The sequence below is a fragment of the Pan paniscus genome, chromosome 17 (assembly GCF_029289425.2).
Source record: "Pan paniscus chromosome 17, NHGRI_mPanPan1-v2.0_pri, whole genome shotgun sequence".
Classification (NCBI taxonomy): Eukaryota; Metazoa; Chordata; class Mammalia; order Primates; family Hominidae; genus Pan; species Pan paniscus.
The window spans coordinates 87,836,604-87,849,984 of record NC_073266.2 but is presented as its reverse complement, the minus strand read 5'-3'; the positions used below and the strand labels follow the sequence as shown (position 1 = coordinate 87,849,984).

General features: G+C 40.2%; 1 protein-coding gene across 6 annotated transcripts in view; it reads right to left on the bottom strand.

Moving 5' to 3' along the window:
• The window catches only part of SOCS6 (suppressor of cytokine signaling 6), a 43,231-nt gene that overhangs the window by 11,038 nt on the left and 18,812 nt on the right, over positions 1 to 13,381 (bottom strand). Inside the window, exon 1 of one of the 6 annotated variants that reach the window (XM_055102597.1) lies at positions 428 to 446. The exons of 4 other annotated variants lie outside the window; for them this stretch is intronic. The gene's annotated coding sequence lies outside the window, so the exon portion shown is untranslated. Of the gene's footprint in view, positions 1 to 427; positions 447 to 506; positions 6,925 to 13,381 lie in introns of those variants that run through there. One more of the 6 variants, XR_008621926.2, reaches the window with a different exon arrangement.

Sequence of the window (13,381 nt, the reverse complement as noted above, 5' to 3'; positions counted from 1 at the left end):
CTTCCCAGAAAGGGAGAATAGAAAAAGAAAGAACAGAACAGACCATATAATAAAAAAGAATTACAATACAAATACATCATGAAATATGGTAAGATGTAGGCTCCAAAATGTTTGTTATACCAATACATATAAATGGAGTAAATTCAACTATTAGACAAAATTTTTTCTTTCTTCTTTTCTCTTCTCTTTTTTCTTTTCTTTTCTTTTTTTTGTGAGACGGAATCTTGCTCGCGTCGCCCAGGCTGGAGTGCAATGGCACCATCTCGGCTCACTGAAACCTCTGTCTCTCAGTTTCAAGCGATTCTCCTGCCTCAGCCTACTGAGCAGCTGGGATTATAGGCACCCACCACCACACCTGGCTAATTATTCTATTTTTAGTAGAGACAGGGTTTTGCCATGTTGGCCAGGCTGGTCTCAAACTCCTGACCTTGTGATCCACCCGTTTGGCCTCCCAAAGTGCTGGGATTACAGGCGTGAGCCACCGCGCCCGGCCTAGAAGAAAAACATTTTAAGATCTGATTAAAAAAAAAACAACAACAATAATTATGTTATATATGGAAAGGACACGCTAAAATTATCTCAGAAAGTTTCAAAATATCATAAAATCTCTCCAGTATTTCCACTCTTTCCAACTATTCTCTTCTTCACTGTGCCTGTGATTTTCTTATGCTACCAGCTAGTTGTACTAAGTGTGTTCTACTTGAGATCAGGAATGTTTTCAGTAGTGGTCATGACTGTATCTCCAACACCAAAGACAGCTCCCGGGCATGGGTGATGCTCAGATGCAAACTTTTTTTGTATTTAAATTCATTATGCAATTTAAACATATGAACAAATAAGAATATTTTTGAAAATTATTTATATAAAAATAGTGCAAATTGATTTAGAAATAATAAATAAATGCAGGTGGCTAAAAATGTTTTCTGCAGAATCAGGTACAGGCAAAAAGACTAGGGAAACATTCCTTTAAAAAAAAAACTATATAATAAATAATAGGCCAGGTACAGTGGTTCACGCCTGTCATCCCAGCACTTTGGGATGCTGAGGCAGGTGGACCACTTGAGGTCAGGCGTTCGAGGGCCAGTCCGGCCAACATGCTGAAACTCCATCTCTACCAAAAATTACAAAAATTAGCTGGGTGTGATGGTGTGCGCTTGCAGTTCAAGCTACTCAGGAGGCTAAGGTGGGAGGATTGCTTGAACCCTGGAGGCAGAGGCTGCAGTGAGCCAAGATCACACCATGCACACCCACACACCAATCTGGGCGACAGAGTGTAGGGCCCTGTCTCAAACAAACAAAAAGATGTTGGTGTGAATGTGGTAAAAAGGGAACAGTTCTACACTGTTAGTGGGAATGTAAACTAGAACCACTACGGAAAACTGTGGAAATTCGGTAAAGAACTAAAAGTAGATCTACCATTTCATCCAGCAATCCCACTACTAGGTATCTACCCAGAGGGGGAAAAAAAAAATTGTACTTGCACACACATAGCACGATTCACAACTGCAAAAATATGGAACGAGCCCAACGTCCATCAACCAATGAGTGGATAAAGAAAATTTGGTGTGTGTGTGTGTGTATGTATGTATATATGTATGTGTATATATACGTATATATGTATGCGTGTATATATGTATATATGTGTATATATATGTATGTGTATATATATACACACACACATACATATACACATACCATGGAATACTACTTAGCTATAAAAAGGAATGAAAGAATGGCATTCACAACAACATGAATGGAATTGGAGACCATTATTCTAAGTGAAGTCACTAACTCTGGAATGGAAAATCAAACATCGTATGTTCTCACTTATAAGTGCGAGCTAAATTATGAGGATGCAAAGGCATAAGAATGATACAATGGACTTTGCAGACTCAGGGGAAAGTGTGGGAGGGGGTGAGGGATAAAAGACTACACACTCGGTACAATGTACACTGCTCAGGTGATGGCTGAACCCAAATCTCAGAAATCACCACTAAAGAACTTCCATGTAACCAAAAACCACCTGTTCCCCAAAAACTTATTGAAATAAAAAATACATTATAAAAAATAAGTAAATTCCACTATGCTACCTTGAAAAAAATAACTGGGCCTTTGTACAAAGATTGCTTTGCAAAGGCAATTAAACTTCTAATTATACTTAAAAGAAGTGCTAAACTAGAAATCCTGGACATATTACATAAGGATATAGAGTGTATCATTTAGACTGATACAGAGTTCAGTCAATAGACATTTAAAGAAAACACACTGGTCCTACATTTAGAAATTAATGGAAGAGTGTATTTACTTGTTTTAATTTAAAATAAAATGTTTAAAGTACACGAGTCCCTAGTTTAGTGAAGCTTTTCAATTAACTGAAAAATTCAATTCTGAAGAATTTTGAAGAAAAAAGAGTCCTCTAACAGAAAAGAATGGAAAAAGGCATAGGCTGGCAACGAGGAAGCGAGAGTAACAATGGTAAGATGGCACTGCATTCAAGATAAACTGGTCAAACAAAATGAAAAGGGGCACATTATGAAAAGTATAATCCATAAAATAATGAAGAAAAAAATCTGCCAAAAATCTTTGAACGTAAAATGGAACAGCATTAAAATGTCTCTTTCAGCCCAGGAAAATTAAGTAAACAAAAATGAATAATATAGCAAATTTAAATTACAAAATTAATTTATCTTTTAGACATATGGGATTCTGTACCCTAAAAACTGAGAACACATCTCCTTTTCAAGAACTTATGGAATAGTTACTAAAGGCCCCAATGAAAACCTTCATAAATTTTAAAAGTCAGAGAGATCTCCTTAATTAACCACAAGGCAATAAAAGTAATAGGACAAACAAAAAAAAAATTAAGTAAATTAAATTAAAATCAAACATCTTTAAATAACTCAAGTCAGAGACAAAATCTCAAAGTAAACAAAAATGTATACTAACATAATGAAAACGCTACATATCAGCCAGGCGAGGAGGCTCACACCTGTAATCCCAGCACTTTGGGAGGTCGAGGCGGGCAGATCACTTGAGGTTAGGAGCTCAAGACCAGCCTGGCCAACATGCTGAAACCCTGTCTCTACTAAAAATAAAAAATTCACTGGGCGTGGTGGCAGGAGTGAGGCTGAGGCAAGAGAATCGCTCAAACCCAGGAGACGGAGGTTGCAGTGAGCCAAGATCACGCCACTGCACTCCAGCCTGGGCAACAAAAGCGAAACTCCATCTCAAAAAACAAAAAACGAAAAACACACAAAAAATATCAAAATCTATGTGATTCTGCAAGACCCTAAAACTGGGTCCACAGAAAAATTCAAAGATTTACTCTCCTTCTCCCTCTCCCCACGGTCTCCCTCTCCCTCTCTTTCCACGGTCTCCCTCTCCCTCTCTTTCCACGGTCTCCCTCTGATGTCGAGCCGAAGCTGGACTGTACTGCTGCCATCTCGGCTCACTGCAACCTCCCTGCCTGATTCTCCTGCCTCAGCCTGCCGAGTGCCTGCGATTGCAGGCGCGCACCGCCATGCCTGACTGGTTTTCGTATTTTTTTGTTGGAGACGGGGTTTCACTGTGTTGGCCGGGCTGGTCTCCAGCTCCTAACCGCGAGTGATCCGCCAGCCTCGGCCTCCCGAGGTGCCGGGATTGCAGACGGAGTCTCGTTCACTCAGTGCTCAATGGTGCCCAGGCTGGAGTGCAGTGGCGTGATCTCCGCTCGCTACAACCTCCACCTCCCAGCCGCCTGCCTTGGCCTCCCAAAGTGCCGAGATTGCAGCCTCTGCCCGGCCGCCACCCTGTCTGGGAAGTGAGGAGCGTCTCTGCCTGGCCACCCATCGTCTGGGATGTGAGGAGCCCCTCTGCCTGGCTGCCCAGTCTGGAAAGTGAGGAGCATCTCTGCCTGGCCGCCATCCCATCTAGGAAGTGAGGAGCGCCTCTTCCCGGCCGCCATCCCATCTAGGAAGTGAGGAGCGTCTCTGCCCAGCTGCCCATCGTGTGAGATGTGGGGAGGGCCTCTGCCCCGCCGCCCCGTCTGGGATGTGAGGAGCGCCTCTGCCCGGCTGCAACCCCGTCTGGGAGGTGAGGAGCGTCTCTGCCCGGCCGCCCCGTCTGAGAAGTGAGGAGACCCTCTGCCTGGCAACCGCCCCGTCTGAGAAGTGAGGAGCCCCTCCGCCCGGCAGCCGCCCCGTCTGGGAAGTGAGGAGCCCCTCCGCCCGGCAGCCACCCCGTCTGGGAAGTGAGGAGCGTCTCCGCCCGGCAGCCACCCCGTCCGGGAGGGAGATGGGGGTCAGCCCCCGCCAGGCCAGCCGCCCCATCCGGGAGGGAGGTGGGGGGTCAGCTCCCGCCAGGCCAGCCGCCCCGTCCGAGAGGGAGGTGAGGGTCAGCCCCCCGCCCGGCCAGCCGCCCCGTCCGGGAGGGAGGTGGGGGAGTCAGCCCCCCGCCCGGCCAGCCGCCCCGTCCGGGAGGGAGGTGGGGGGGTCAGCCCCCCGCCCGGCCAGCCGCCCCGTCCGGGAGGGAGGTGGGGGGGTCAGCCCCCGGCCCGGCCAGCCGCCCCGTCCGGGAGGGAGGTGGGGGGTTCAGCCCCCCGCCCGGCCAGCCGCCCCGTCTGGGAGGTGAGGGGCGCCTCTGCCCGGCCGCCCCTACTGGGAAGTGAGGAGCCCCTCTGCCCGGCCACCACCCTGTCTGGGAGGTGTACCCAACAGCTCACTGAGAACGGGCCATGATGACAATGGCGGTTTTGTGGAATAGAAAGGGGGGAAAGGTGGGGGAAAGATTGAGAAATCGGATGGTTGCCGTGTCTGTGTAGAAAGAAGTAGACATGGGAGACTTTTCATTTTGTTCTGTACTAAGAAAAATTCTTCTGCCTTGGGATCCTGTTGATCTGTGACCTTACTCCCAACCCTGTGCTCTCGGAAACATGTGCTGTGTCCACTCAGGGTTAAATGGATTAAGGGCGGTGCAAGATGTGCTTTGTTAAACAGATGCTTGAAGGCAGCATGCTCGTTAAGAGTCATCACCACTCCCTAATCTCAAGTACCCAGGGACACAAACACTGCGGAAGGCCGCAGGGTCCTCTGCCTAGGAAAACCAGAGATGCTTGTTCACATGTTTATCTGCTGACCTTCCCTCCACTATTGTCCTATGACCCTGCCAAATCCCCCTCTGCGAGAAACACCCAAGAATGATCAATAAAAAAAAAAAAAGAAAGAAAAATTCAAAGATTTAAACACTTACAAAACTACCTGGTAAGGAATTAAAAGAAATAAATTATGCATTCAATTCAAGAAGTCACTAATTATAAACCCCCAGCCAGCAAAAGAAAAACCAGAAAAAATAAAGATAAAAGCACAAATTAATGAATTAGAAAATAAAAAGTAACAGCATTAAACATTACAAGAGTTGATTCTTTGATTATACAAGAGAAAACTCAATTGGTAAACAACTAGCTGGCATAATCAAGAAAGGGAATGTGCTTATACAAAATTAGAAATAGAGCAATAACCACACATGCATGAGGAATCAAAACGTGTAAAACTACTTTGAAAATTCTATGAAAATTAATTTGAAACTCAGATGAAAAGGATAATTTTATAGCAAAATATATATCATCAAAATTTGCAGCAGAAGACACAGAAATCCAAAAGAAGCTAATAATTGTCAAGGAAACTGAGAAAGTGATCAAGGAGCTACCACGGCTCTTTTTCCTTCAGGAGAAAGAAAAAAGGGGAGGACAATAAAGACATAGGTCCAAAATTCACAACACACTTCAGAGCACACAGAAAACAGAAAGCTCCCAAATTTATTGTTGAGGTCAAAAGAATACTGATACCAAAATCTGACAAAGACGACCAAAAAAAAAAAAAAAAAAAATCAAACTGACCTCACTTATCAACACTGAAGTACAAACCGTTAAATACCAGCAAACATTGGGAGTGGTAGGGAGAAAACAATTCAACTAGATAAGGTATATCCTGGGATTGCTAACGTGGCTCTAATTTGGAAGTTTATTAATATATATTACCTTAGATCAAAGGAGTAAAATAATATGATCATAGCTATGAGTCACAAAAAGGATCTGAAAAAATACTAAACATCAATTCCTGACACCCCAAACCCATTGCAAAATAGGAATAGACAGACATATATATATATACACACACACACACACAATCAGAGCTGTAATGAAGAAATGCTGAAAGCCAGCAACAAGGACATCAATTGTATTATTAATTAGCATTATTCCCAACATATTAGCCAATGAATTAGACAAATAAATATAAATATTGGAAAGGAGAAGACAAAATTATCCTTATGAAATGATTAAACACCTGAAAATTCAATAGATGCAGCTGAACAACAGGGGTATGTTCTGAGAAATATGTCGTTAGGTGATTTTGTCACTGGGCAAACACAGAGTGGATTTACACAAACTGTGACTGTATAGCTTACCTAGGCTTTATGGTACAGCCTATTGCTTCTAGGCCACAAACCTGTAAAGCATGTTACTGTTCTAAATATTGTAGGCAATGTAACACAGTGGTAAGTATTTGTGTATCTAAACATATCTAAAGAAAGAAAGGGTAGAGTAAAAATATGGTATTATAATCCTATAGGACCACATTACACACTCGGTTCATCATAGACTAAACTGTCATTTTGCAGGGCATGACTGTATCAGGGGAAAAAAAAAGGAACTCAGTCAAGTGACCAATTACAAAATTCATATGTACAAGTCACTAGAAATTCTATAACTTTTTTATTTTTAGTTTTGAGATGGGGGTCTCACTCTGTCACCCAGGCTGGAGTGTGGTGGTGCCATCTCAGCTCACTGCAACCTCTGACTCCCGGGTTCAAGCGATTCTCCTGCCTCAGCCTCCCGAGTAGCTGGCATTACAGGTGTGTGCCACCACACCCGGCTAATTTTTGTGGATTCTATAATTTTAAGAAGCAGATAAGAAAACATAATAAAAGACTAGATCCTATTTGTAACAGCTTCAAAAAAGGTGAAATAATAGCAAATGTAAAACTACATGAAACACTTTAAAACTCCTCAGAGAATCATAATAGATCAAATATACATAGACACATCTTGTTCTCAGGTAAAACAATCCAATCCTGTCAAAATATTGACTCGAGATCCCAAGAAAACATCAATAATGCTTTTTCAAGAAAGTCAACAAAATGACAGTGAACTTTGTTATGCAAACAACGAAAAGAGAAAAATTCTAAAAGACTAACTGAAGGAGAATGAGCTACATGACATATTAAAACACACTGCAACAGCTTAACGCTGGAGGAGGGAAATGACAGAATAGAAAGTCAAGAAATAGACCAAGAGACATATGGGAAGAGTCTGTCATTAAGAAGACATCTTAAGACCACCAGGGATAGGTAAACTATCAATGAATGATGATGAGTAGGTGGGAGAAACTTTCGGGACTAGTGGGTCCAGCAGGGCTCTTACTTAATTTCTTGTATCAAAATGAATTCCAGAAACATCAAATATATAAATATTTATTTTTAAAAAATATAAAAGTTGGAGGAAAATATTTTTTAGAAGGCTTGCACTGCAGAAGGCCTTCTAATACGTAACATAAAACCTTGAATCCATAAAAGAATAAATCTGACAATGCAAAATGTACAAATTTCTTGATAACCAAAAAACGGCATAAAGAAAGCAAAAAATAGAGAAAAACTGCAAACATATATGACAAAGGATTAATGTTGTAACATAAACTGTGCTGTTAGAAATCAGTAAGAGAAAGGCAAACAATTCTATAAGCAAACGGGCAAAGCACAGAAACAAACATCACACAAAAACAATGATGAAAAGGAAGAAGAAAGGTAATAAGAAAGAAATCACAAAACCAAGAGGGAGAACACAAATTCAAGCGGCCAATCAATAACCTAAAATATTCTCAATTCATTCATCATTAAAAAATCCATGGACCCGGTGTGGTGGCTCACGCCTGTAATCCCAGCACTTTGGGAAGCTGAAGCAGGTGGATCACGAGGTCAAGAGTTCGAGACCAGCCTGGCCAACATGGTGAAAGCCTGTCTCTACTAAGAATACAAAAATTAGCCAGGCATGGTGGCGCGTGGCACTTGCTTGTAATCCCAGCTACTCAGGAGGCTGAGGCAGAAGAATTGCTTGAACCCGGGAGGCGGAGTTTGCAGTGAGCCGAGATCACGCCACTGCACTCCAGCCTGGGCAACAGAGGAAGACTCCATCTCAAAAAAAAAAAAAAAAAAAAAAAAAAAAAATCCAAAGAATTTTGGCGTAATGGAAATTGTTCTATATCTTGATTGTGGTGGTGTTTACGTAACTGAATGCATTTGTCAAAACTCAACAAAATACAACTAAAAAAGGTGATTTCACTGTATGCAAATTATATCTCAATTTTTAAAATTCATTGAAAAGGAAATTCAAACCAAAACAAGATAACCTCTTCATCTGAGTCTGAAAAACTTAAATTAGTAACACTTAATGTTGGGAAAGGCATCCTGAACTGAGCACTCATAACTCATGATTGAAGTAAATTGGTAAAACTTTGTAAAAGATGATTTGAAAATATTTATCAAAAATTTAAATTGATATACACCTAACCAAGTAATTATGCTACTAATGATTTGTTCTTTGGATATATACTCATGCCAAAAACAAAAACATATGGACAACAATGTTCCTTATTGCATTAATTGAAAAAAAAAAAAACAAAACAAAAAGCAAACATTACTTGATCATTGACCTAATATTGGTAAATACAGACCACATATTGGCCTACTATGTGCCAAATCTTTGTTATAACCCTGTAAATTTGGTACTGTGCACTGTGGAACCAGACTGCGTAAGTTCACGTACTATATTCTGGCTCCACCACTGAATAATTTTGTGATCTTAGACATATCAGCACCCATCACTCAGGCTAGTTGTGAGGTTTAAATGCATTAATATATGTGATGTTTTTAAAACAATGTCTGGCTTATATTAGGCTACACAGATGTTTGCAGCTAGCAAAAGTAGTAGTACTAATATTCTCAATGTATAGATGGGGAAGCTGAGATACAGAGAGGTTAAGGAACTTGCCTAAAGTCACACAACTGATTTTAGAGCTCACTTCCCTACACGAAACATTTACTGCATAATTCATTTTGGCAAAAATGTGGAACCTAAATGTCAGGAAGCAACAATAACCATAAAAAAAATCATCAGACTAGTTTAATAAATGATAATCAATACAAGGGAATGTTGTAGACATAAAGCGAGATGTCCACTACACATTACTGGGGAAAGAAGCTATAAAACTAAATGCAAAGATCATCTCATTTGTATATATATTTATATGCCTAAAGTGCATAGTAAATGTTTCAAAAAATATACAAGTAACAGTGATTACATCTCTAGTGAACAGTCAAAGGGATCAGGAAGTTGACTTTTATTTTCTGTATTAGACTTTTCTGTAACCATCGAGCCGATTTTACATTACTACAAAATGACCACTCCACCCCATCAAGTGTTCAGGTACAATTTAAGGTAAAATAAGGCACTCTAAGTAAAAAACCCTGTCTCTGTGTTTCAGTTACTTGGTATCATGAAAAGCAGGTCCGTGATGCTCTCAGGGCCAAAGGTATAAACAACTTTCCTTAATCCATCTCCCATAAGCCTTCCCGAACTGTTGGAATTGTTCCTCGCTTTTAATCTCATGAAGCAAAGTATCAGCCTCATGCCTTGCCTCATTCCAAGTGCCTCATTTCAGCCTTTTGCTTCCCTCTTCAAGCAATAGCAAAAACACAAGGATGAAAGATGAACTCATTACCTTCTAGGATCTTAGATTCTAGTGTAGAATACATTGGGGAACATCTGCAGGAGACTGTAAGAAGTGCTCTAAGAGAAACATATTTCAGAATGCCATCAGCACTCAGAGCCACACCTAACTCAGACCAGGAGGAATGAGGGAAGGCTTTCTAACACTAAGGCTGCTACTTCTGCTGCTGCTCCAACCGCCACTCACTTGGAGGTTATGCACTAACAAATGTTATGTTTAACTTCTTGAATCCTCATAAGAGCTCTACTTGGAAGACACTATTTTTATCTCCGTTTTATAGAAGAGCAAACTGAACCTTAGTTTAATAATTTGCCCAAAGTCACAAAAGAAGTTACCAAGGAATGGATACAAGTGCTGAACCCTTGGTGCATAATTCAGAAACTGCCATGTTACTTGAATGTGCACTCACTTAACATCAGGCATGGCAACACAGAACCTCATGATTAAGAGCATAGACAGGAGACGGGAGACGAGAGTCCACATTGCAACTACTATTTCCTAATGACCTTGGACATCCATGTCTCAGTCTCCTCATGTGAAAATGGGGATAAAAGCAGTATATACCTAGGGGATTCACTTCTGGCATGATGGAATGAGGTGGCTGGCCGGGCTTGGTGGCTCACGCCTATAATCCTAGCACTTTGGGAGGCCGAGGTGTGCAGACTGCTTGAGCCCAGGAGTTCAAGACCAGCCTGGGCAACACAGGAAGATCCTGTCTCTGCAAAAAAAAAAAAAAAAAAAAAAACCCACAAAAAATTAGAAAATTAGCCAGGCATGGTGACGAATACCTATAGTCCCAGCTACTAAAGAGGCTGAGGTGGGAGGATCACCCAAGCCTGGAAAGGAAGGTCAAGGCTGCAGCGACCTGTGACTGCACCACTGCACTCCAGCCTGGGCAACAGAGTGAGACCCTGTCTCAAAAAAAAAAAATCATTTATGAAAACTATATTTTAAAAAAAGGAATGAGGAGGCCAATAAATCTCCTTCCCCAAAAGTAACTATGAAGCTGGACTAAACTGTCAATAGCAACCATTTTAGTACTTTGAATTCATCACATTTGGTGACGACTGGAAATGGTAAGTGTGTACGTCAATTTAAAATACTATAAATATATTTTTTTCATTTCTTCTTCAAAGGGCATGAGATTGTTTAAGTTAATAACTGTTAACAGTAGTGTTGAGGTTATAACATACAACATATAGTAATTTATGTAAATAATAGCACAGGCTGGGCGTGGTGGCTCACGCCTGTAAACCCAGCATTCTGGGAGGCTGAGGCAGGAGGATCACTTGAGGTCAGGAGTTCGAGACCAGCCTGGCCAACATGGTGAAATCCTGTCTCTACTAAAAACACAAAACAATTAGCTGGGTGAGGTGGCACATGCCTGTAATGCCAGGTAATCGGGAGGCCAAGGTAGGAGAATCACTTGAACCTGGGAGGTGGAAGTTGCAGTGAGCTGAGATCGTGCCACTGCACTCCAGCCTAGGCAATAGAGCGAGACTCTTGTCTCAAAAATAAAAATAAAAATAAAGGCATAAAGTTAGGGGAGGAAAAGGAGACATGAAGCCAAGTGTCTGTATTTTATCAGTATTAAGGTAGCATTATTTTGAAGCAGATTGTGGTAAGTAAAGATACATGGAGTGATTTGTGGAGCAATCACAAATAAAATTACTTAGACAATATTATTTAAAAAATAAAACGTCAAGAGAGGAATTAAATTGGCACACCAAAAAATATGCACTTAACACAAAAGAATGCAGTAACAGAGGAACAAATAAACAAAAATAAATTTTAAAAAGAATAGCAAAATGACAAACATAAATCCAATGGCATCAATAATCACATTAAGTGTGAATGGACTAATAAACCCTTACTCCAGGAGTCAGCAAACTTTAGTTCACAGGCAAAATTCAGCATATCATCCTTTTTGTGTATTTCATAAGCTAAAAAGTTTTTTTATTATTTAATGATAAAAAAACAAAAAAGTGACAAATGGAAATTACATGAAATTCAAATTTCAATGTTCATAAATAAAAGTTTGGAATAAAGCCACTCCTACTTTGTTACATATCTTTTATGGCTGCTTTCTCACTGCAACAAAGTTGCATTGTTAAGAGGCCATAAAGCATGCAAAGCCTAACACATTTACAATCTGACCCTTACAGAAAAAGTTTGCTGATGTCACTCTACTCAAAAAGTAGAAATTGTCAGACTAAATCTTTTTTAAAAAAGAAACAACTATGTGCTGGCTACAACAGATTCCCCTAGCACATAAAGACACAAACCACTTAAAAAGGACAGGAAAAAGTTTCCATGTAAATAATAATCATGAGAGCTAGAAGAGCAATATTAATATCAGACAAAATAGACTTTTAGTATTACCAGGGGCAAAAAGGGGCATTTCAAAATGATAAAAGGGTCAATACATAATGAAGACACAGCAATTGTAAACACATATGCACTTAATAAAACCCCAAAATACATAAAGCAAAGCCCGAGAGAACTGAAAGGAGACACAGACAATTCAACAATAATACCTGAAGATTTCAAAAAGCCAATTTCATAAATGATGGAACAAATAAAGATGAAATAGCAAGGTATATAATACTTCAACACTATCAACTAACTTGACCTAATTAATATTTTTTCAAGGCTTCATTTTTCCGGATAGACCACAACAAGCCTCAATAGCCAGGTGTGGTGACTCACACCTGTAATCCCAGAATTTTGGGAGGAAAAGGCAGGAGGATCACATGAGCCCAGGAATTCAAAACCAGCCTGGACAGCATAGTGAGACCTAGTTGTTGCAAAAAATTAAAAAAAAAATTAGCCAGGTATGGTGGCGCATGCCTGTAGCCCCAGCTACATGGGAAGCTGGGGCAGGAGGATCACTTGAGCCCAGGAGTGTTGAGGCTGCGTCTTGTCCATGATTACGCCACTGCACTCCAGTCTGGGTGACAGAGCAAGACTGTCTCCAAAAGCCTCAATAAATTTAAAAAGACTGATACTATAATTATACCAAGTATGTTCTCTGACCATAATGGAAGTAAATTAATGATATATCTACAACAGAAATAAATCTGGAAAAACACCGCATATTTCTAAATGAAACAAAACACTTCTAAATAACCAATGGGCCAAAGACTAAAAAATCACAAGGAAAAGTTAATAAATATTTTGAACAGAATGAAAACAAAACACACACACAAAAAAATTTATGGGATGTGGCTAAAGTAGTGCTTAGGAAAAAATGTACAGCTTTAAATGCCTATATCAAAAAAGGTCTCAAATCAATAACCTAAGCTTTCACCCTTAAGAAATTAGAAAATAATTAAACCCAATGAAAGTAGAATAAAATAGTAAATGTTAGAGTAGAAATTAATAAAATAGAAAACAGAAAAACAAGAGGGAAAAAACAAATAAAACCAAAAGTGAGTCATTTGAAAAGATAAAAAACAGACAAAGCTTTAGGCTAGACTGACAAAGAAATTAAGAGAGAAGACATAAATTAGCAAAATCAGAAATGAAAGAAAGGCTATCACTATCAAGCCTATGGAAATTTA